The sequence below is a fragment of the Panthera pardus genome, unplaced genomic scaffold (genome assembly GCF_024362965.1).
Source record: "Panthera pardus isolate Hobbes unplaced genomic scaffold, ASM2436296v1 HiC_scaffold_8, whole genome shotgun sequence".
Taxonomy (NCBI): domain Eukaryota; kingdom Metazoa; phylum Chordata; class Mammalia; order Carnivora; family Felidae; genus Panthera; species Panthera pardus.
In genome coordinates this window covers 43,461,364-43,485,932 of record NW_026527013.1, presented here as the reverse complement: position 1 = coordinate 43,485,932, position 24,569 = coordinate 43,461,364, and the positions used below count along the sequence as shown (strand labels likewise).

Here is a 24,569-nt window from a genome sequence, read left to right as displayed (position 1 = left end):
AACTAACAGCAGATTTCTCCGCAGTGAAAAAAAAATATCATTTTGCTAATCAGTTCTAGACTTTGGGCAGTTCATCCTTTGAGCAACAAGAAAATAAATTTTTCATTATCTTAATTAGAGGGTGATCATTGCCAAAAAAAAATGAATACTTGAGTCCAAAATAAGGTGACTTAAATCATTTCAAAACATAATTGTATAATAAAGAATGTAAGTTAAAGATATCTTGAAAAGCATAACGAGATATCACTATATCTCCACCATAATGGTAGTTTATGAATTTAAAAATTAAAAAGACTGACATCATCAAGTTTTAGTAAAACTCCACAGAAAATGTCAGCCTTATAATAGAAAGAGTAAAATAATCTCATGATTTTAGAATGTTAGCCATTTTTTTTTTACTATATGACCCACGAATTCCACACAATATATAATGAAAATAAATACATATGTGTATGCATCAAAAGACATACACACACACATAAAATTCATGGTAGCATAATTTGTAATAGCCCCAAACTGACAACATCCAAAGTTTCATCAACAGTTGAATGGATTAAAAAATTTATATAATATTGTAAGGAAAAGGAAAACAGGTCCCAAAATAAAATATATTCATGTTTTCATTTATAAAAAGTTCAAATTGAATAAAAAATTAACTGGCTTAAAACAACAAAAATTTATTAATGGTTTTGGAAGTTAAAAGTCCAAAACCAAAGTGTCTTAAGGACCATACTCCCTATACCAAAGTGTCTTAAGGACCATACTCCCTATACCGCTCCTAGAATAGAATCCTTTGCCTTTTCTAGCTTCTGATATGTGCCAGGATTCCAACATATCTTTTTGGAGGGACACAACTAAACTCAGAACACACCGGAAATTCTTAGGGTAAAAATGTTGAAGTGAATTGAAAAATAGCTGGGATTGGATACAAAGCTTCATGCATCCCCATGTAATATATACCTACTGCCTTTATGATGCCATGTTGGTCAGTACTAAATCAGGAGCCAGCGTTCAAGGTAGTTTCTCTGAATACAACCATATTTGGCTTTCCAACCGTCTATACTAGTGTATAAGGAGATAAAACGGCCCAAGTCTTTAACGTTATTAATATTCCTGGTTCAAGTATTAAACAGTACAGAGTCAACCCATGTTTTTTTTCTGTCACAGAACTGTAAGTGAGTCTATGATATCAAGAGTCAAACATCAAGCCATGGAAATGTTAACCTAGTGCAGGGGTAACACATATGTGGATCCTGTAGATTGTTATAGTCTACATCCATCACAGACCTTGATAAGGGAGAGGAGAGTATAAGTTGGTATGTGAGATGAAATATGATTAGCGCATACTAAATATGGAAAGACCAGCCCTAAGCTACACGACCAGGCCAGGCAAGTTTGACTTCTGCAACATCTTTCACTCCTTCCTTTTTGGCTCCTTTTTCTTCTCTTTTTATTCTCAGTGTTATCTGGATGTCTCTAGTTTTCCATGGCTCAATGGTTTGTAGTCTCAAAACAGACTTCTCACCTTGGTAATTAGCCACATGGACTATGTACATGCCTCCACTCTCAGCTGCTAACTTTTGCCACTTCTGGATTCAATTTTTCTGCTTATATGATAATGTGTACATAATAACCATGAATGCTAATGGAGTTGTTTAGGACTGCCACTATGGAAAATTGCCTTGACCTCAAGGCATTGCTCGATTTGATAACAGAGATGTTGTATTATAATGGTTGTAATGGTTATGGGCTTTGACTCTTGATTCAATCAGTCTGACTCAGATGCTGATTGGGACTCATTCACTTTGGGCAAATAACCGTTCTGTCCTGTACCTTCATTTCTACCTTTGTGTCATGTGGACAAATAAAAGTGCCTACCTCAAAGGGTTGCTGAAACGAATGAATGAATTTATACAGAAATCCTTTGGCATCCCTTTGGCATATGGGAAGCAGTTTACACAAGTTAGGTGTTTTAATTGTATAATTAGGCAAATCTGAGTTTTAGATTTGATGATTAAAATTTAAAGGTTAAAAACAAGAAGAATTTCTAATTGTTTTTCACCTATATATTGGGCATTGGGTTAGATTCTGGAGATATAGAGTTGTGTCTTTAAGGAAAATTTAATAAAGACACAAAAATAGAAATTAAAATGGAATATGGTAGGTGCTGTAATTATTTACTGCTTATTATGAGAACATGACGACATGATTTCATTTTTTCTGTTTTTTCTTTTTTTTTTTTTTGCAGGGTGGGGGAGCTATTTGCTGTTACTAGGTGTGATATTTTCTTTGATACTATACAGAAGAGAAATTGTCCACTTAAACCAATGAAGTACTTTTTACAAATGTCTGATTATCCTGTCTTCCTGTCTCCTCTCTATCCTATTCTTTCCTACTCTATGCTTTTCTACCCCAGATTACTACATATTCTTGGACTTATACACTTTATAGATGAGTGAAATTCTTTAATATTTGACATTTGGTTTCTAAGAAGCTTCCCTGTAATTCAAAGTTAGGTTTGTTTATGAGAATTTATGAGGTTTTGCATTAATTCATTTATACTTTGAAAAAAAATGCATGTATGTATATGTATCATTTTTATTTTGGTTTACAAAAAAAGGACATCTTATTAGACATTGTAGGTACTTTATTACAAGCATGATATATTTTTTCTCATGCTTTAGCTCTGAAACTCTATTTTTCATAGTTCCTAAATAAAAAACATCGGGTCAATTTTCAATGATTTTTTAAAATCCAAAATTGCTTTCTAGTCGGTGAAGAAAATATAAAGAAAAATATCATGAAGGTGTTTTTCATATTTAAACTTGCCTTTTTAACCTAATAATGAAATACATGCATTTTAAATTATCACTTGATAGTCAACCAGATCAAGAGGTCCAGGTAGAATAGCATGTCTTGGGCTCTAAAACTTGGGCTCTAAACTCACATACACATCATCATTCATAAATAAATTTCAGAGCATCCAGTTGTGTGAACATTTTCTAGAAATATCTTTAAGTTTAAAGTCCACACTTCATTGCTTTAGGCATTAGCTAGAACTCTATGGTGACAAAAAAAAGTGTAAAATACTCACGGTATAAACTAATATCCGAAAATATTTTCCAAATACTCCACCAGGCCTAACACTATGTAAAATATTGATTTCAATTTCTTAACAACAGACCTATTTCTGTGATTAATATGAAAAGAACTTTAAACTTGCCATTTGCTCTCTCATTACTGGAAAGTCTTAAAGAGTTCAGGCTGGAGCCATGGATCTGTAAGTCACTCTAGTTTCATCCTATTGACAAAATTATTCATGCAAGTAGAGAATGAGTTCAGCACATTTCTTCCAAATATAATCTCTTTAGCATCCCTATGCTTGTCTAAACCCTTTAGCTATCTTTAAACTTAGCTCTCTATAAACTTTTTTATGCACAGTTCCAACAACAGATGTTGCCCTTTGAAATCTGCTTTGAAATCACTTCCAAGATGTAACCAAAAGTAAGCAAGTTAGGGAAGGAGGGCTGACCTTAGTTTGCTTTTTATTTTGCAATAGCATCAGACTATTATAAAAGCAAGGTTTCTTACCCTGTTTTGTTTGAGACACTGACCTCCCTGTAGCAATTAAAGCAGAGTATGTGGTTTCTATTGTGTAGAGTTTTAAATTCACTCTTTATGTGTGTTTGCTGAGTACTTTCAGGACTGGCCTGTGCTATTTTCAATTTTATTTCAAGTTAATGTAAGAAGGTCTTGAGTCAACCTTTAGAAATAAGGATGTGGTATAATAAACAATATAAAATGGTATTCAATAACCATTCGGAATGAAGAAATAAGTAACATTGAGCACAAATACCGTTTGTGAATAAAGGTTGTCAAATTTTTTAATCCTATGTAATGAAGGTAAGAATGTTATTATGTTGAACATAATAGTTTTCTTATACTGAAAATATTTGAATCCATCTTGGATTCACCTAAGCTTAGATCAGTTTTGTACTGTTGTCATCATTGAAGCCATGGTTTAAAAGCAACCAAAAATCAAACAGTGTCAAATAATGTCTACATGTAAATGTTATTTTTCATTACTAGTTAGAAATTTTGGACTAAACAATATATATTTCAGAAAGTATAATACTGTCATGAATCAATAGTTTGGCAGGGCTACCTTGGTAAAAGATTTTAAATATCTCAATATTTTTTCCAAATATAGTAATAATTCAGTACAGCACAAATTTTCAGAAGTAAGGAAACACAAGCTATAAGGCTATTTATATGTTATACTATTCAGTATCAATATTATGAATACATATGTTTTATATAAGGTGATTTTTTTTTCTATTTGGATCCCTCTTAAAACTGTACAAAAGGGAAAATAATAGATTTTTGTTTTGGGATTTTGCTTTCTTTTCATGATTTTCATAAATGTGACTTTCCTTTACACATACTTTAAATGCCACCAGAGAATGAAATATGCGTGGAATAAATCCAAAGAGAAATCTTTTGAAAGGTCTGACATCATACAAATTGTATAGAGGATTGTGAATGTTTGGACAACAGAAAACAGAAAGGGATAGCAAAGGTTATCTTCAAAACTAAAAACTGCAAGAAAAGATTAGATTCCAGCTACCACAAGAGTTGCAGAAAGGGAATGAATGTATCTAAGAACGCTGTAATGATTAAAGCTCTCTGGAGATGCTATGTGCTGCCTCAGTAGGTAGTAAGTCCCTGTGACTCTAAGTATTCAAGTAGATATTGGATGGCAGTGATTAAAGCTATCTGATCTTCAAGGAGTCTTCCAGCTCTAATGACCTGTGTTTCCCTAAGTGAGTCTAAGATATATATGGCTTAATATTTCAAATGTTTCCAGTTTTAGTGAGATAACTGATGTATAGCATTGTATTAGGTGTATAAGGTGCACAACATAATGATTTGATATATGTATGGATCGTGAAATGACTACCACACAAAGTTTAGTTAAGACCCATTACCTCACATCATTACAAGTTCTTTTTGTGATGTGATCTTTTAAGATCTACCATTAGGTATAAGTTGTACTTATTTACTGATGTCTGTTTCTCATTAACACTTTGAGGAGAGGAACCATGTCTGTTTCTTTCAACAATGCACACGCAAATGTAAGATAGTTCCTGACATATTGGGCACATATACATAAGCAGTTTTTAATGATTTTTAGTATTTTTACAGCTTCAATGAGATACTCACATACAGCATACATAAATTTAAAGTATACAATGTGATGAAGAGATAGTATATATATTGCAAAATGATTACCGGTTAGTTCACATCTCTCTCCCATCACATAATTATAATTGTGTGTATGTAGTGGAGGGGGGGGATAACATTTAAAATCCATCCATAGTCTTAAAAACTTCCAAGTATATGATACAGTGTTATCAATTATAACTACCACATGTGCACTAGATCCCCAGATCTTATTTATCTTATACCAGGAAGTTTGTATCCATTAACCAACTTCTCCCCATTTTTCTCACCTCCTAGCTCCTGCTAACCACCAATATACTCTGTTTCTAAAGTATGGCTTTTTTAGATTCCACATATGTGAAAACATATAGTATTTGTCTTTTACTCTCTGATTTATTTCATTTAGCATAATGCCCTTGAGGCCTATCCATGTTCTCCCTAGAAAACACAACCAATTTAAGAAAATGACCAAATTTCATTAAATTGATTAAAATTAAGTTCTTAAAAAATATTTATTTTTGACAGAGAGAAAGAGAGAGCAAGAATGCAGGGGAGGGGCAGAAAAGGAGAGGGGAAAGAGAGAGATTGAATCCTGCAGAATCCACAAACCTTGAGATCATGACTTGAGCCAAAATCAAGAGTCTGATGCTCAACCACCTAAGCCACCCAGAGACCCCAAAACTAAATGTTTTTTTAAATATCATCCCATTTTGGTATCAAAAAGGCACAAAAGAGTAAAGCGATGTTAACTGGTCTCCCTCCTTCCCTCCCCCATCTCTATGGAAAAGAGAAAAGTTAGGTATACAGAGCAAATAAAAGACTGACCCTCACAATGCCCAGAGGTCCTTCAAGACCTGCTGTCTACCAGTTTTAAGCAACAGAATCATTCAGAAGCTTTTCTCATCCTCTGCTTCTCTTTGTTCCTGTAGACACAGACTTAGGAAACCCACACTGCACAACACTGCATCCAACTGAGAGAAGTCTGCCTTCCACCAAGGCATCGCCCATAAAAAGTGGCACATATGTGTATGATTTTATCAGCAGGAGATCTAAGTATTAAAATAAGCCTTTCATAGTGAGATCATACTCCCACATATAAAAAGCACTTTAATACATATAGCTTTTTGGTTTTACCTTCAGTCTCTATGAAGAACTAATGTGTGACAATGACATCATATGGTGTAGAAATCCACAAGGAGAATTTTGGCATTATTTATTTTCATGTCTTTTTGTGTTTTTCTAAAGGACCTAATCTGGAAAACAGTGAATCAAAGTACCCAGAAAAACCACCAGAAGACAATAATGCATTGTATGGAATGAATGATGAATAAAGTTCTTTTATCTCCTGACTTTTTAAAATGACACTCTATTCTCTATTGGCGATTCATTGAAATTCCCTACCTCTTCAGATCTTCTCAGAGATTTTTCATCAGTTAGAAATGGAATAAATACCGGAAACAGTAAGGATTGAGCTAAAACACATTTAGAACCAACAGAGTCTAATATTTGCTTGTGTAAATTCACTATCTTTAATAGCAATAATGAGGTTCTTTCAACTTGTTTCAAGGAATTCTCTATATTCTAAGATTAATGACTATGTAGGCAGGAGCTGGTATATTTGTTAACTAATAATGTGCTTTATTGTGTTATGGGTTTAAACATGGTGTTTAATTTTTTTTAATGACAACATTGTTTCAAGAATTACAATTAAAAAGCCCTTCAAAACACGACAAAGAATTCATTAGTCTAGTACACTATATTTTTGTATAATTGATGATAACTGTGTAATGATGTGGTAAGCTGGTAATTAGGCATAATTTGCTTATGCAAGTGAGTCTAAAAAAATAGGGATCAATATTCAATTTACACCTATGTGAAAAGCAATTAGTTTAATTGATGGGGAAAAAACCCTCAACAATGGCTAATTATTCCAAAATGACCTGAAACACTCATACAAATTATTAGAATTTTACATGAATGATTAGATTATATAAATCATTTTTAAAGACTTGAAGTTTCTTTAGTTAGTCATTCATAAAACATAGTAGAAGAGGTGATTTCCTAATATAATGGATGCAATTTAGAGAATAATCACCAGGTTTTCCCTACAATGCTGGCACGATGCCACCTCAAAGTAGACAATAATGAATATAAACAAAACAGGTGCCATTATTTCTCACTCAGGTATAACAGTTCAACAAAGAAACATTTACCCAATAAAACACTATTTTGTATAATTATTATTTCTCTCTCAAGTCCTACTGAGTGTCTACGTGAATTCCTGAGACAGTTGTAACATTTTATATTCCTTTCAAAAGTAAAACTCAAGTATCATGGATTTACTTATCATCAATCCTGGTTTTTGTTTATGAAATAGATGATGATTTAATCTTCTTATTCTGCATTCTATTCTTCACATAACCATGCCATTCTCATCATTACTTCTATGGAAGAAACAGTGTTTCATAAGTATCAGGAAACAGCATGTTTAATGTCCATGTGAAATTTCTTTCACTTTAGGATGGACTGTCATTATCAGCACATCAATCTATTATTGAAACACATAATATAGATTCATTACTGACCTTACTAATCTCCAAGTGACATGATCAAATTTAAATAAATTAGGGGCAGTGTCACAAAACAAAAGCGAGTACTTAGGTCTGATTTCATTCTTCAGGACAAAGTTATAAAACTGAAGTCCAGTTGACACAAGAAATTTGTTTCAGCTTAAGTTGTTTCTAGCTTATAAAGGTAATATTTTTGAGGAAGGAAAACACACACATATGGAAGATGGGTGATGTTCTAACTCAGGCTGCCTATTTTAGTAGACACTTCACTTTTTGGAATATATACTGATTTCAATGTCTTTTCCTACAGCAAGTCAATAAACATCTCACACAATGTTTGTTTCTTGTTTTTGTTTTTGTTTTAAGCTTGCCTTGACAATGCAGCTTGAATATCATTCTAAGACAGGCCTAGACGTTTTTAATATTTTTAATTTTTATCACTCTACCCCCAAGTCATCAATGGCCTCTATTAAGCCTTGTTTTTTAACTTGCAGTTCTCGTCTTCATCTTTGCCTTCGACATCATAGCTTTGTCCTTATGTAAGTGGGAAGTGTGGTGCTGCACGGCGGCATAATACAATGTTATTAGCATGCTATAAGGACTCTGCACACATTCTCACAAATTATAAAAAGGCATTAAGCATGAATCTCAGAATGCCCAAGTGGATTTTATAATGGCTCTGATAACACTCTGAGCTATATTACATTTTTGTTCTGAACAGGAACCCCTCAGAGAGGAGGTAAAAAGTTATCTGCTGTCAAAATGCCTTGATGTGTTTCCAGTCATGGAAGTTTCACACTTGAGAACTGCACACAGTTTTGTATAGAATATTCTGACCTTCTCTAGAGAATGAACAAGTATGAACACAAATAACAGAAGCTGTTGGGCTCTGAGCTCTGCTACTGGCTCCTGACCATTGCAGGCCTTTTCATAGCTAGTTATTGAACCCATAAAACTTGCAGTTATCAACCTTGTGATTCACCAGAGACATGTAATCTGGACCTTGGAGAGTGACTAGGGGCACAAGTTTCTTACTTAAGCATTGCAATAAGAATTTCAAATTTGTGACCACCTTTCTGAATTTGAAGTGGAAGTCATAAGCCCTTTTATGTTTTTATAGTAGGTTTTTATTTTTGTATACTTTTATTTTGATTTTCTGGTACTGTCTTTATCACAACTATCTGACATGAGTATCTCAATGTATGTATGTTCTGTTGAGTAATAGATGGAAAAAGAAAATGAGACCCAGAGTAAGAAAATGACTTTCCTGGGTTACATAAAATATTTGCCCTAGAAGTAAGATTAATCTGTGATACTTTTTTTTCTGGGTGTGAATGTTGTCTGTTAGATTGGGTAGACACCTAAAGAGTTGGTATGATTTGTTCAGCTCAGCAAGCAGAGGTACAAAATTAATGCTTCTGCATCAATCCCAGGTCCCCATATAAAATTACACACAATTTACTGAACCTCTCCAATCTTTAGGAGAATCAATGTGAGAATTCTAAGAATCTTAGAATTTATGAAACAGGAGGTATTTTAGAGAATATCTAAGCAGTGATCTTCAACAGGAGCTGTGCATCAAAATGCCATGGAAGATGTAAATGCTAACACCTGGGTTCCACCCTCTACTGTAATTGGTCTGAAGTGCAGCTGGGAGATTGAGATTTTTAAGATCTCCACAGAATTCATCTGTATATCCAAGGCTGGGATCTCATCAAGATAAAAAGCTTGCACTTATCCTTTGCACTGCCAACCAACAAAACTAAAAGGCAACTGACAGAATGGCAAATGATATTTGCAAATGGCCTATCAGATAAAGGGTTAGTATCCAAAATCTATAAAGAACTCACCAAATTCCATACCTGAAGAACAATTAATCCAGTGAAGAAATGGGCAGAAGACATGAATAGACACTTTTCCAAAGACATCCAGATGGCCAACAGAAATATGAAAAGATGCTCAATGTCACTCGTCATCAGGCAAATAGAAATCTAAACCACACTGAGATACCACCTCATGCCAGTCAGAGTGGCTAAAATGAACAAATAAGGAGACTATAGATGCTGAAGAGGATGTGAAGAAATGGGAACCCTCTTGCACTGTTGGTGGGAATGCAAACTGGTAAAGCCACTCTGGAAAACAGTGTGGAGGTTCCTCAAAAAACTAAAAACAGAACTCCCCTATGACCCAGCAATAGCACTGCTTGGAATTTGCCGAAGAGATACAGGAGTGCTGATGCATAGCGGCACATGTACTCCAAAGTTTAGAGCAGCAATTTCAACAATAGCCAATTTATGGAAAGAGCCTAAATGTCTAACAACTGATGAATGGATAAAGAAGATGTGGTTTATATATGCAATAGAATACTACGTGGCAATGAGAAAGATTGAAATCCTGCCATTTGCAGCAATGTGGATGGAAATGGAGGGTATTATGCTAAGCAAAATAAGTCAGGCAGAGAAAGACAGATACCATATGTTTTCACTCATATGTGGATCTTGAGAAATTTAATAGAAGACCAAGGGGGAAGGGAAGAGGAAAACAAAAGATACAAACAGAGAGGGAAGGAGGCAAACCATAAGAGACTCTTAAATACAGACAATAAACTGTGGGTTGATGGGGGTTGGGGAAGAGAGAAAAATGGGTGATGGGCAGTGAGGAGAGCACTTGTTGGGATGAACAATGGGTGTTGTATAAAAGCCAATTTACTAATAAATTATATTTTAAAAATCTTTAAAAAAAATAAGAAAAAACCAAAAACCAGGAGATCTTTATGGTCCAAGTGACGTGTGGAAGGAAAACAAAGTAAATGAATATCTACTCCAGTCTTTTTTAAAACCACAGGTTTGCAGTGGAAGTCCAGGTTCCATGCATTGTCTCCACTGACTACAGTGGGAGAAAGAAGCTCATTACTGCCTGACATGGATGAGAGATTCAATTTCCTACTTTATCTCCTCTGACACTACCCTGGTGGGGGTCAGAACACCTCATTACTACCTCATAAGATAGTGGTCTGGGCTCCCTGCTTGGCTTTTGCTGGTGGGGGTGGGACTACAGTCTTTCTGGTGGTGTCTGACCAACTTAAAAGTTCTCTTTCTGGGGTGCCTGGGTGGCTTGGTCAGTTAAGCGTCTGACTTCGGCTCAGGTCATGATCTCACGGTCCGTGAGTTCGAGCCCCACGTTGGGCTCTGTGCTGACAGCTCAGAGCCTGAAGCCTGTTTCAGATTCTGTGTCTCCCTCTCTCTGACCCTTCCCTGCTCATGCTCTGTCTCTCCCTGTCTCAAAAATAAAACATTAAAAAAAATTAAAAAAAAAAGTTTTCTTTCTCGTTAGGCTCTCCTTTTACTACTCCTCTGGCCAGAGAGAGAAGGATTCTAATTAGCTATTCCTCCCCCAGCCCCCTGGATTGCTGACCTTCCTGGATTGCTGGATTCTTTACCTCTAAATCTCAGTGGTGAGATACATAAAGAAAGCCCAAGGCTAAGCGAAATGAGTCAGTTAGAGAAAGACAAGTATGACATGATTTCATATGTGGAATTTGAGAAACACAACAGATAGGGGAAGGGAAGGAAAAACAAGATAAAAGCAGAGTAGGAGCAAACCATAAGAAACACTCAAATCCAGAGAACAAACGAAGGGTTGCTGAAGGAGAGGTGAGGTGAGGGAATGGGCTAAATGGCTGAAGGGCTTCAAGAAGGGCACTTTTTGGGATAAGCATTAGGTGTCATATGTAAGAGATGAATCACTGTATTCTACTCTTGAAACCAAGACTACACTGTATGTTAACTTGAGTTTGAATTAAAAAAAAAAAGATGAAATAAACAAATAAACACAAATGTAATTTAAAAAAAAGAAAACCAAGGAATTCACCACCATGTTTTCCCCTGGGTCCCAAGATCCTCAGCCAGTCTGCCTTCTTCCCTCCACTTTCAGAGTCTGATGTTTATTTTGTATAAAATGTCCAGGGTTTTTGGCTTTACTTAAAGGGAAGAAAAGTAGAAAGTATGTCTATTCTATGTTTCTGGAAATGGAAGTCTGTTATAATATGATTTTTTTTAACTTTTTAAATGTTTATTTATTTTTGAGAGAGAGACAGAATGCAAGAGGGAAAGGGCAGAGAGGGAGACACTCTGAAGCAGACTCTAGGCTCTGAGCTGTCAACATAGAGCCTGATGCGGGGCTTGAACCCGTGAACCATGAGATCATGACCTGAGCCACAGTCAACTGCTCAATTGACTGAGCCACCCAGATGCCCCTACAATATGATTTTTAAAGGGGATTCTAGAATAACATTTAGCAACTCTTATAATATCTAGTAGCTCTGTTAATAAAAAAAAACGTATCTTTTTTCCTAAACAAGTTGGTTTTTTTCCCATTAAAAACTATATTATCACTCCTGCTGGTGGCTATTATTTGGGGCTTATAAAATGCAATCCTTTTCAGTGCTTTGCTTTTAGTTCTATAGTATGAACCTAGTAGCCTCACCTCACTACTATGGTCCTTGAGAAATTTAGCATACACTACTTTCAGTTTACAAAGTTCAATGACAGGATTAGCCTGGCTCTACTCAGTTGGATTACATTAGAAGTTCTGCATTTCTATGACATTCTTACAGATTTCCCTTCCAGTGACATCTGAAATTTTACCCAGAGCAAAGAATCTGGAGGAGAACCAATTAGAGCAAGTAAAATATAAATTAGGGTCTAGTCGCTGGATGCAAACCCTAGAAAAGCTGGCAAATGCAAGTTCTCATTGGTATTTTTAAAGTTATAAAAAATGTACACCATAAAACAATCTCATAAAACTTTTATAATCATTATTATAAAATGTATTTTCTAGTCAATAAAATAGTTTAGATATAAAGCCCTCTTGGAACTTCAAAATCAGCATACTGTGCCTTCTTTATGATCATCGTAGTACTTTAATAAATTTGTGGTTATGCCATTGTCTAAAATTGTGCATTGTGTACCCAAAACACGCTACCAAAACATTTCCTGTCTCAAAAGAAGGAAGAGATAAATGCCTGGTGACTGAATGTTGGATGAATTAAACATGCATTGTTACCCCAGGTTCTCATTCAACTATTGAAGAAATGTCCCCAAAATGTCCCCAACATTCTCGAATAGTACTACTCAGATTCTTGTAACTGTAGAAGTTAGTAACTGCTTTTCAAAGCCAATATATGTGCATATATACTATTTAACTTACAGAGTCCCCATCTTAATTTCCTGTCTCATTTTGACATCACTCTGGATATGTCAATTCCTTAAAAAGCTACATTCTTCACATGTGATTTGACTTTCCTCTTGATCTTATATTTTATGACTCTGCAAATCAACATCTGCCCTCATCAATTTTCCATTACCATGCAAACTGTCAAGATTATTTCATTCAGCCATCCCCATGTGCCACCATGGGTTAAGAAGTATATTGTAGTAGAAGACTACCAAAATCTTTTGACTAAAGCTATCCCTTCAATGTCATTGGCACCAGGACCAAATCTCTCACGATATGTAAAAATACAGCAATCAAGCAGCTTCTTGATGTTGTAAGGGCACAAAGAATAAAAACAAAAACAAAAATATAATCCTGTCGTAAGAAAATCAATGATAACCTGATTAAGCAAGTCAAAATATGATGGTATTCTTCAGTTTCATGAGGTGACTCCACTTACAAAAAGGCAAAAAGGTCTATCATAAATATGCAAAGGACTGTCTGGTGAAAAAGGAATGAGACTCAGGCTAAATGTTAACACAGGTAGAGTTTATGTCAACATTTAGAAACTCAGGTGGATAAACTGAGTCTCCAGTTGAGGAATAACTGACCATGTTGATTTGTTGTAGAAAGTCCTCCCTCAGATGGTAATGAGTTCTCTCACTAAAGCTATTTAAGTTCAGAAGAGGCTTCAAATTCCAGAAGTAAACCTCAATTGATTCAAAGGGGAAAAAAAGTCTTAAACAGAAATTGGCAAGGTTAGGTTAAAATTCCACCTAACATGAGCATTCGGGGACTCTATCACAGATGAACTCAGACAGTGCTGTTTGACGGCAAACTCTCACAGAAAGAAAGAAACAACGAAAAAAGCCAAAGCATAAATAACTGAAAATAGATGCTAACATAGAAGTAACACCTACTCTACAACTAATTGCTGGTGTGATTCTCCTCTAATTGCATAGCTGTGAATGTGTCTTTTCTTTTTAAATCTTCTGCCAAGATGGCTAAATCCAAGCATAGTTTATAGCAGCTCTTATAGGGGAATATATTTTGGAGTAGAATTTGTAGAATTTCCATCACAATACCTGTCATTATTCTATTTGATCTTATTGACTTCAGTAGCATTCTCAGGTGATACTTTCCAGATTCATGAGTGGATTGTTTGCAGAGAGGAAAGTAAACACTTTTCTCTTAATGAAATGCGTTAAAGAATTAACTTTATGTCTGCCCATTTTATAGAAGTGATATTTCTAAACCCTGTTAAAATTGTTTTATAGACTTCCTAACCGCTGTAACACATTAGGGGGTAATCACATTAGATGCTGCCTGCCGAGCCTGGCAAGACTTGGTCAGTAGTTTAAAGGGACTGTTCCAATAATACAGTCAGCTCACTAGTAGCTGGATGACTCTAATTGAAATAACTGGACTGTACCATTAGTCCAAATAAGCCCTTCAATACCATTTTTTGCTTCATTTGAAACCAAGATTAAGAAGATGCCACTTATAAAAATGATCTTCATTATAATGTTTTCCTCAAGTGTCAGGATAGCTGGAATATATTATAAGTGAAACCTCATATTGATACAGATTTTTAAATCATTTGTCTGTTAGTTTTGATTATAAGTCCCAATTACCCACACAATCAAATTGCAGAAATTCCTATTACATAATAAATCTCAATGTATTCATTTCAACTGACCACTATTAGATGAAGATCCAGCAGACTTCATGTTGATAGTCTTGACAAAGCCCAATCGCTATGGTGTTGATGGAGATTATACCTTAATAGCTGTAGGAGCTAGACTCAAAGATTCCCTTATCCCACCTCTTGCTTCTAGACCCTTATGAAGTCATCTCCTACACGGTACTAGGATTTGTCTGTGTGACTATAGAATACAGCAGAGGTGATAGCATATCACTTGAAAATGACGTTAGGTCCTGTCTTTTGGATCATTCTTCCTGAGGGAAGCAAGCTAGCTGCCATGTTGTGAAGATACTCAGAGCCAACAGAGAGGGCCATATGACAAGGGAGTGAGTTATCCAACCCCAGCAAAATTATAAATGTTTGTTGTTTTAAGCTACTAAATTTGTGATCATTTTTTCATGAAATAATACGTAGCTAAATTCAGCAGTAAGAAATGGGATGCTACAATGACAAAAATTCTAAAATAGGAGAATGACTTTGGAAGCAAGCAGAATGCTGGTAAAAGTTTAAAGTGCCTAGAACACAAAGACTTAAAGGAAAATGAAGAAAATCTTATGCAAAAATTGAGCTTAGCAATATGGTTGCCTGTAGTAATGTGTAAGACAAAAAATGTGCTAAAGAATTTTGCCTAAACATTTTCCATTCAAAGTGTTAAGAATATCCCTTGTTTCTCCTTGCTGTATATGAGAAAATTTATCAGGAAAGATAAGCTAAAGGAAGAACTGCTAAACAAAAAGAGGTCATTATCATTGCTACTGATATTCTATTAATAAATATGTAAAAACGAGATGACATAACAATTTCATCAAATATTCAAATAGAAACTTTGAACAGATTAATATAAAGTAAATTGGAATGGTAAAGGCATGTTTTCCATTGCGACATTCCACCCCACCCTACAATTAAATCATCATCATCTGTTGCAGACTGTTAGTCTGGAGTTCTCTCTTGTCCAGCAAGAGAGCAGATGCAAAATTAAATACGAGAGAGGCTAATGTCTGGGACAGCCCCAAACACGGATTTGTCTCCATATTTATTGAGCTCACAAGATCTGATACACATGGTGGACATGAAGAAAACAAGATCTTACATATGTGAATGTGGAGAAAACAATCAGACAGTAATCTTTAACTTGCATGTGTAAGTTATGTAATATGTATACTTATGTAAGTGTAAGGAATTCTTGAACCTATTTCCCAACAATCATCATTATCATCATCCTTAACATCATCATCATCATCATCATGACAGATATATTTGTAAGTGAGAATTACCAAACCATCCAGGATAACTTATCTATGCTTATTCTTAGTTTCCTAGGGCTACTATAACAAAACTATAAAAAAATAACACAAAATAGGTGGCCCAAAGAAAACTACAGAAATTTATCCTTTCAGAGTTCCAGAGCTAGAAGGCCAAAATCAAGGTGTTGACATGGCCATGCTCTCTCTTCTAGATTTGGCAGACTTTTGTTTTTAATGGACTTTATATTTAGAGCAGTTTTAAGTTCAAAGCAAAACAGAGTGGAAAGTACAGAGATTTTTCTATAAACTTCCTTCCCCCACACATGTATAGCCTCCCCCATTGCCAGCATTCTCCACCAAAGAGGTGCATTTATTACAAGTGATGAATTGTACATCATTATTATCCAAAGCCCATAGTTTACATTAGGGTTCACTTCTGGCATTGGGCAATGAGCATTCTTTGGGTTCAGACAAAGGCACATAACATGTATCTATTGTTATAGTATCAAACAGAATAGTTTCACTGAATTTTTAACACTCTATTTATGCCCCCCTCTTCTCTAACCCCTGGCAACCACTGATCACTGTCTCCATAATTTTGCCTTACCCAGAATGTCATACAGTTAGTAACACACAGTATGTAGTCTTCTCAGGTTTGTTTCTTTTACCTAGTAATATATTTAATTTTCTTCCATGTCTTTTCATGGCTTGATGGCTCACTTCTCTTTTAGTGAGTAACATTCCATCATCTAGACGTACCTACTTTATCCATTCACTTACAAAGGGATGTCAATGTTGTTACAAGTTTTAGCAATTATGAATAGAAATAGTATAAACATTCAAGTGCAGGTTTTTGTGTGGACATAGGGTTTCAACTTCTTTTGGTAAATACCAAGCAGTATGACTGGTGGATTGTATGGTAACAATATGTTTAGTTTTTAAGAAACAGCCAAATTGTTTGGCATAGTAGCTGTGCCATTTTACATTCCCAACAGTGATGAATCCAAGTTCCTGCTACCTCATATCCTTGCCAGTATTTGGTGTTGTCAGTGTTCTGGAGTTTGGCCATTCTACCAGGTATGCGGTGGTATCTCATTGCTGTCTGAACTTGCATTCCTTTAATTATACACAATGTGGAGCATCTTTTCTTATGCTTATTTGTCATCCATATATCTTCTTTGGTGAGGTATCTATTAAGGTCTCTGGCATGTTTTTATATCAGGATGTTTATTTTCTTATTGCTGAGGTTTGTTTTAATGTTTGAAAAAATTTTAATGTTTATTTGAGAAAGGGAGCATTGGGGGAGGGGCAGAGAGAGAGAGAGAGAGAGAGAGAGAGAGAGAGAGAATCTGAAGCAGGTTCCAGGCTCTAAGCTGTCAACATAGAGCCAGACACAGGGCATGAACTCATGAACGGTGAGATTATAATTTAAGCCAAAGTCGGATGCTCAACCAACTGAGCCATCCAGGTACCCCAGTCTTATTGTTGAATTTTAAGAGTTCTTTGCATACTTTGTATAACAATCATTTATTAGACACATCCTTTGGAAAATTTTTCCCCCAGTCACTGTTCTTTTCATTCTCTTGACAATGTATTTTGCAAAGCAGAAATTTTTAATTTTATTGAATTCCAGTTTACCAATTATTTTTTTTTTTTTGCTTTCCTGGATTATGCTTTCATCCTTGAATTTAAAAAGTCATTGTCAAACTCAAAATCATCTATATTTTCCTGTATGTTAACTTCTAGGATTTTTATGTTGTTGCTGTTGTTGTTGTTGTTTACACTTAGGTCTTGAATCCATTGTGCGTTAATTTTTGTGAAAAGTCCTGCCTTTTCCACTGGATCCTCCTCTTCTGAGCTATATTCATTTATTGTTGTTGTTGTTGTTGTTATTGTTTTTCCTGAAAATCCACCTGAGCTATTTTAGTCCCTATAATTTCTGGCCATGGTGGTCTGAACACTGATGGTGGTGAGGTTCTGTCACTGTAGGACCAGTCCAAGTCTTCACTGTCAAAGATGACCATTCCTCTGAGATAGATGAGATCACACTAAATCAAGTGCTTCCCCTGGAGGCTTTCAGGGTCACGGAGATCATTGCTGTATCTGTTGCTGGAGCATTATGAAAGGAAAATCATTTCTGAAAGAGTTCATGTTGAAATACATGTACAATCAGGTATTAGTTCATTGGATTGGACATTATAATGAACCACTGACTGGTTTTTCACAGAGAGGTCTAACGAGAGAGCAAAATAATTGAGATATGGAGTCGTCGTTTTCCTTTTCAATAAGCCTGATGGTAAAACGGTTGCAGTGTTATTGATAGTTGCTCAGGGAACCTTTGACAGTCAATTTGAAAGATTCATCCACAGTATTTGCCCTCAGCAAAATGATCAGCTTCATACAGGTATATAACCAATTCTAAAATGTCTAAGAGAATGATCTTCAGAATCTCCAGCTTTTTGATGAGTATGGCTGGGAAATATTCCTGACGGGGGAATATTCCTGAAGCCATTTCAAGGCCTGATATTATTTCTTTGAGAACTAAAGTTCCCCGCATGAATTTGGGGAAGCTGATGGTGGCACCAAATTTTTGGAAAACTTCCTCAAGTTTTCAGAGAACCAACATGAATAACTACAGAATGTTTGAAAACACATCTACTCTGTTTGAAAACATACTGTTTTCTGCTACCTCATCTTGGTTTAATAGCTACCAATCCATACTTTGATAGAAAATTTAAAGAAATAGATGATGAATTCATCAAAACTTGAAAACACAGATTTCTTGTATGCCTTAGTCCTGAGAGCCTAGATTTTAAAGAAATCAAAGGATGGAAAGATCCAACATGGTGGAGAAGTAGGGAGACCCAAAGTTCCCTTGTCCCCCAAACACAGCAGTGTTGAGGCCAAAGGACTTTGAATTCCAACAGTCCAGGCTTCCGAGGGACAAAGACATCTCAAGGGACCCACGGGGACAACCTGGTGGGCCACAGGTACGTGATTTTGAACTGGGAGAGATAAAATGGGCTGCATAGACACAGAGGGGAGAGATCCCCTTCTACAGAGAGACAAAGGGAATAGAAAGAGAGGCTGAGGAAGGGCAGGATTGTGTCTGCACAAGAGAAAAACCTCCCACCGGACAGAGAAAGATCCAATCTCTAACTGTGAGGCTTCCTCCAGGTTGGGGCCAGCTGCCCAGTTCACACACCTGGGGAAGAGATAAGCCAGCCCCGAGCTCAGTAACCAGTTCAGAGGCACAGTCTGCAGTGGGAAAAAGCGATCCCCTTCCTGGAGTGCTGTGGGAAGAAGGTATATATCTGTTCAAAGGACAAAGACTGCCTGCTCCTGCCAGCCAGATGCAAAATATCAGCCTTGTGGAGTGGCACTCCCCAGTACTGGGGCACACAGAATGGGATACTCTAAGACACTGGGGTTTAAGCCCCACCCGATTGCCAGCGAGGTGCGAGAGTGGGTGGAGCAGGACAAACCACGCATGCAGCACTGTGAAATGGGATGGCTTTTCCCTGAAACCAGAAACCTGCAGTGGGATTCTTTAAGACATTGGGGTTCAATTCTTTAAGACATTGGGGGAGTCAGCAAAGTGGGACAAACTGCCTCATTTGTGGCCATAGCACTGTGAAGACAGCCTAAACAGAGTGGTTTGGGACACGTGGTCCATGGAAGGGAGACTGGGGTGTCGCCATTTTTCTCCCCATCACCAACAAGGTGGGGCCTCAGGGCACCAGACAGGGAGCCCCCAGTGGAGGTGGAACCTGCCTACACCAAACCACACCCCTCCACGCCTGGTAAGAATGTGTTAATTGCAGGGGAAAGATCATCCAGACAGAAAATCAATAAAGAAACAGTGACCCTGAATGATACACTGGACCAGATGGACTTGATAGATATATTCAGAACTTTTTATCCTAAAACAACCAAATACACATTCTTCTCGAGTGCACATGGAACCTTCTCCAAGATAGATCACATACTAGGTCACAAAACAGCCCTCAATAAATATAAAAGAATTGAGACCATACCATGCACATTTTCAGATCACATTGCTATGAAACTTGAAATCAACCAGAGCAAAGTTTATAAAACCTCCAAATGGATGGAGGTTGAAGAACATCCTACTGAAGAATGAATGGGTCAACGAGAAATTGAAGAATAAATTAAAAAATATATGGAAACAAATGAAAATGAAAACACAACAGTCCAAACCCTTTGGGATGCAGCAAAGCAGTCCTAAGACGAAAATACATTGTAATCCAGGCCTATCTCAAGAAGCAAGAAAACTCCCAAATACAAAATCTAACAGCACACCTGAAGGAACTAGAAGCAGAGCAACACAGAAACCCCAAGGATAGCAGCAGAAGAAAAATAATGAAGATCAGAGCAGAAATAAACAATACAGAATACAAAAAAAAAGAGAGAAGGAAGGAAGGAAGGAAGGAAGGAAAGAAAGAAAGAAGAAAAACCAGAACAGATCAATGAAATTAAGAGCTGGTTTGTGAAAAAAATAAACAAATTGATAAACCACTTGCCAGAGTTTTCAAAAAGAAAATAGAGAAGGCCCAACTGATAAAAATCACGAATGAAAATGGATTTACCACAATCAATCCCTCAGAGAATACTATGAAAAATTATATGCCAACAAAGTGGCCAACCTGGAAGAAATGGACAAATTGCTAGACACCCACACACTACCAAAACTCAAATAAGAAGAAATAGAAAATTTGAACAGACCCATAACTAGTCAAGAAATTCAATCAGTTATCAGAAATCTCCCAACAAATAAGAGTACTGGCCCAGATGGCTAACCTGGGGAATTCTACCAGACATTTAAAGCAGATTTAATACCTACCCTTCTCAAGTTATTCCAAAAATATAAATGGAAGAAAAAATGCTGGACTCATTCTATGAAGCCAGCATTACCTTGATTCCAAACCAGACAGAGACCCCACAAAAAAATGAGAATTACAGTATCCCTCATGAACATGGATGCAAAATTTCTCAACAAGATACCAGCAAATAACATTCAAAAGCATAGAAAAAGAATTATTCACCATGATCAAGTGGGATTCATTCTGGGCTACAGGGCTAGTTCAATATTCACAAATCAAGCAATGTGATACATCACATTAGTAAAAGAAACCATAAAAAACATATTATCCTATCAATAGATGCAGAAAAAGCATTTGAAAAAACCCAGCATCCTTTCTTGGTAAAAACCCTCAAGAAAGTTGGGACAGAAGGAACATATCTAAACATCATAAAAACCATATATGAAAAGCCCACAGTTAATATCAATATCATCCTCAATGAAGAAAAACTAACAGCTTTCCCCCTGAGATCAGGAACACGACAGGGATGTCTACTCTCACCAGTGTTGTTTAACATAGTGTTGGAATTCCTAGCATTAGCAATTAGACAAAAAAAAGGAAATAAAAGGCATCAAAACTGGCAAAGAAGTCAAACTTTCACTTTTCACAGATGACATGATACTCTACATGGAAAACCCAAAAGACTCCACCAAAAGCCTGCTAGAACTGATATTTGAATTCAGCAAAATTGCAGGGTGCAAAATCAACATACAGAAATTTGTTGCATTTCTATACACAAATAATGAAACAACAGAAAGAGAAATCAAGAAATTGATGACATTTACAATTACACCAAGAACCAAAAAATACCTAGGAATAAACTTAACCAAATATGTAAAAGATCTGTATACTGAAAACTATAGAAAATTTATGAAGAAAATTGAAGACACAAAGAAATGGAAAAATATTCCATGCTCATGGATTAGAATAAATATTGTTAAAATGTCGATACTACCCAAAGCAATCTACACATTCAATGCAATCCCAATCAAAATTGCAACAGCATTCTTCTCAAAGCTAGAATAAATGATCCTAAAATTTGTATGGAACCACAAAAGACCCTCAATAGCCAAAGTAATACCGAAAGAAAAAAACCAAAGCGGGAGGCATCACAATCCCAGACTTTAGCCTCTACTACAAAGCTGTAATCATCAAGATAGTATGGTACTGTCAGAAAAAAAGACCTATTGACCAATGGAATAGAATAGAGACTCCAGAATTGGACCCACAAATGTATGGCCAACTAATCTTTGACAAAATAGGAAAGAATATCCAATGGAAAAAAAGACAGTTTCTTTAGCACATGGTTCTGGGAGAACTGGATAGCAACATGCAGAAGAATTAAACTAGACCACTTTCTTACACCATTCACAAAAATAAACTCAAAATGGATGAAAGACCTAAGTGTGAGACAGGAAGCCATCAAAACCCTAGAAGAGAAAGCAAGCAACAACCTCTCTGACCTCAGCTGCAGCAATTTCTTGCTTGACACATATCCAAAAGCAAGGGAATTAAAAGCAAAAATGAACTATTGGGACCTCATCAAGATGAAAATCTTCTGCACTGCAAGGGAAACAATCAACAAAAGTAAAAGGCAACTGACGGAACAGGAAAAGTTATTTGCAAATGACATATGAGATAAAGGGTTAGTATCCAGAATCTATAAAGAACTTCCTAAACTCAACACCTGAAAAACAAATAATCCAGTGAAGAAGTGGGTGGAAGACATAAATAGACACTTTTCCAAAGAAGACATCCAGATGGCCAACAGGCACATGGAATGATGCTCAACGTCACTCATCATCAGGGAAATACAAATCTAAACCACACTAAGACACCACCTCACAACAGTCAGAGTGGCTACAATGAACAAATCAGGAAACTACAGATGCTGGCAAGAATGTAGAGAAATGGGAACTCTCTTGCACTGTTAGTGGGAATGCAAACTGGTGCAGTTGCTCTGGAAAACCGCGTGGAGCTTCCTCAAAAAATTAAAAAAAAAACAGAATTAACCCTATAACCCAGCAACAGCACTACTAGGAATTTATCCAAAGGATACAACAGTGCTAATGTATAGGGGCACATGTACCCAATGTTTATAGCAGTGCTTTCAACAATAGCCAAATTATGGAAAGAGCCTAAATGTCCATCAACTGACAAGTGGATAAAGAAGATGCGGTTTATATATATACAATGGAATACTACTTGGCAATGAGAAAGAATATAATCTGGCCATTTGCAGCAACGTGGATGGAACTGGAAGGTATTATGCTGAGTGAAATAACTCAGTCAGAGAAAGAGAGATATCATATATTTTCGCTCATATGTGGATCTTGAGAAATTTAACAAAAGACCATGGGGGAAAGAGAAAGGGGAAAAAAAATGGTTACAAACAGAGATGGAGTGAGGCAAACCATAAGAGACTCTTAAATACGAAGAACAATTTGAGGGTTGATGGGGGGCTGGGGGAGAGGGGAAAATGGGTGATGAGCATTGATGGGGGCAATTGTTGGGATAAACATTTGGAGTTTTATGCAAGCGATAAACCACAGAAATCTACCCCAAAAACCAAGAGCACACTTTACACACTGTATGTTAGCAAATTTGACAATAAATTATATTTTAAAAAAAAAGAAAGAAAAGGTAAATAAAGGCGAAAAAATATTCAAAGGGAATAAAATCACTTTCCAAGGTCTGGCAGACTACTTCAAGGTTCATATAAAAATCTATCAAGGTGAAGAATTACCAAATCCCAAATCCATGTATAGGCCACAGCAGAAACTAACAATTTAGTGTCCATAGCAACTGGTAAAGGCACATACAACACAACAAGATTTGTGGTTACAAGAAACCATTTCTGGTCCCAACTGACTTGCAGACCAAATATCTGGAGCTTAAGGAAGAATTTGTAAAACTATATTGAAGGGTGAAAAAGATGTATGAAGAAGAATGTAGCTACTGTTATTAGCAGCAGTTAAGGAGTAAAACAGATAAACTCTACATCCAGTATATCAAGCATAATAATAGCAAAAATATCTTCCATACAGCTCATACCACACCACCCTGTTTATTGGCATCTTTATCATATGAGTGATTGCTGGTTTAACTAGATTCATTGGTTTGGACATTACAGCTCAACTATGCAATATGATAATGGAATTGACCCTTATCACCCTGTGCTCCAGGGCATATATTTGCTACTCTGGAGAATACCAACAGCTGGGTGCTGTAAGAGATCAGGTAGGTACACCCTTGTGGGACTTGGGCTTTTTACAAGCTTTATAGTATGGCAGCAACTGATAAAAAAATCTGTATCATCAATGTTTTCCTGCTCCAAAGTAAGATTCTACTAAACCACCAGCAAGGGAGAAAATTTAATTCAAATTTTTTAAAATGCAGATGTGTAACCATTTTTCAGTTCAATATTAAGTTTTTATATCTCTATGCAAACATTCAAATTGCTTTTATCAGAACAGAGTAAAACACCAAACACCTCTGAAGACTGCAAAATGTTACAGTTCTTTTACTTCAGTGTTTAATAAGCAGATGTATGTATACATGGTTGTATCATTTTGTTAGTATGTTATTTCCTGATTTTGCGTTCAAATAGGCTGTCATAACTTAAAGTATTTGTCAATCTACAACACTGGTACTTCTGTTCTCAAATTTACTAAATTCTATCACGGGGTTATAATTAAACCATATTTTTAAAGGTTGTGAAAGTTATTAA

The 24,569-nt window shown here is 36.1% G+C and overlaps 1 pseudogene; it reads left to right on the top strand.

Annotated features, from left to right (window-relative positions):
- Positions 1-24,217, top strand: part of LOC109254660 (atlastin-1-like) — a 128,248-nt pseudogene extending 104,031 nt beyond the window's left edge.
- Positions 24,218-24,569: the final 352 nt, after the last annotated feature.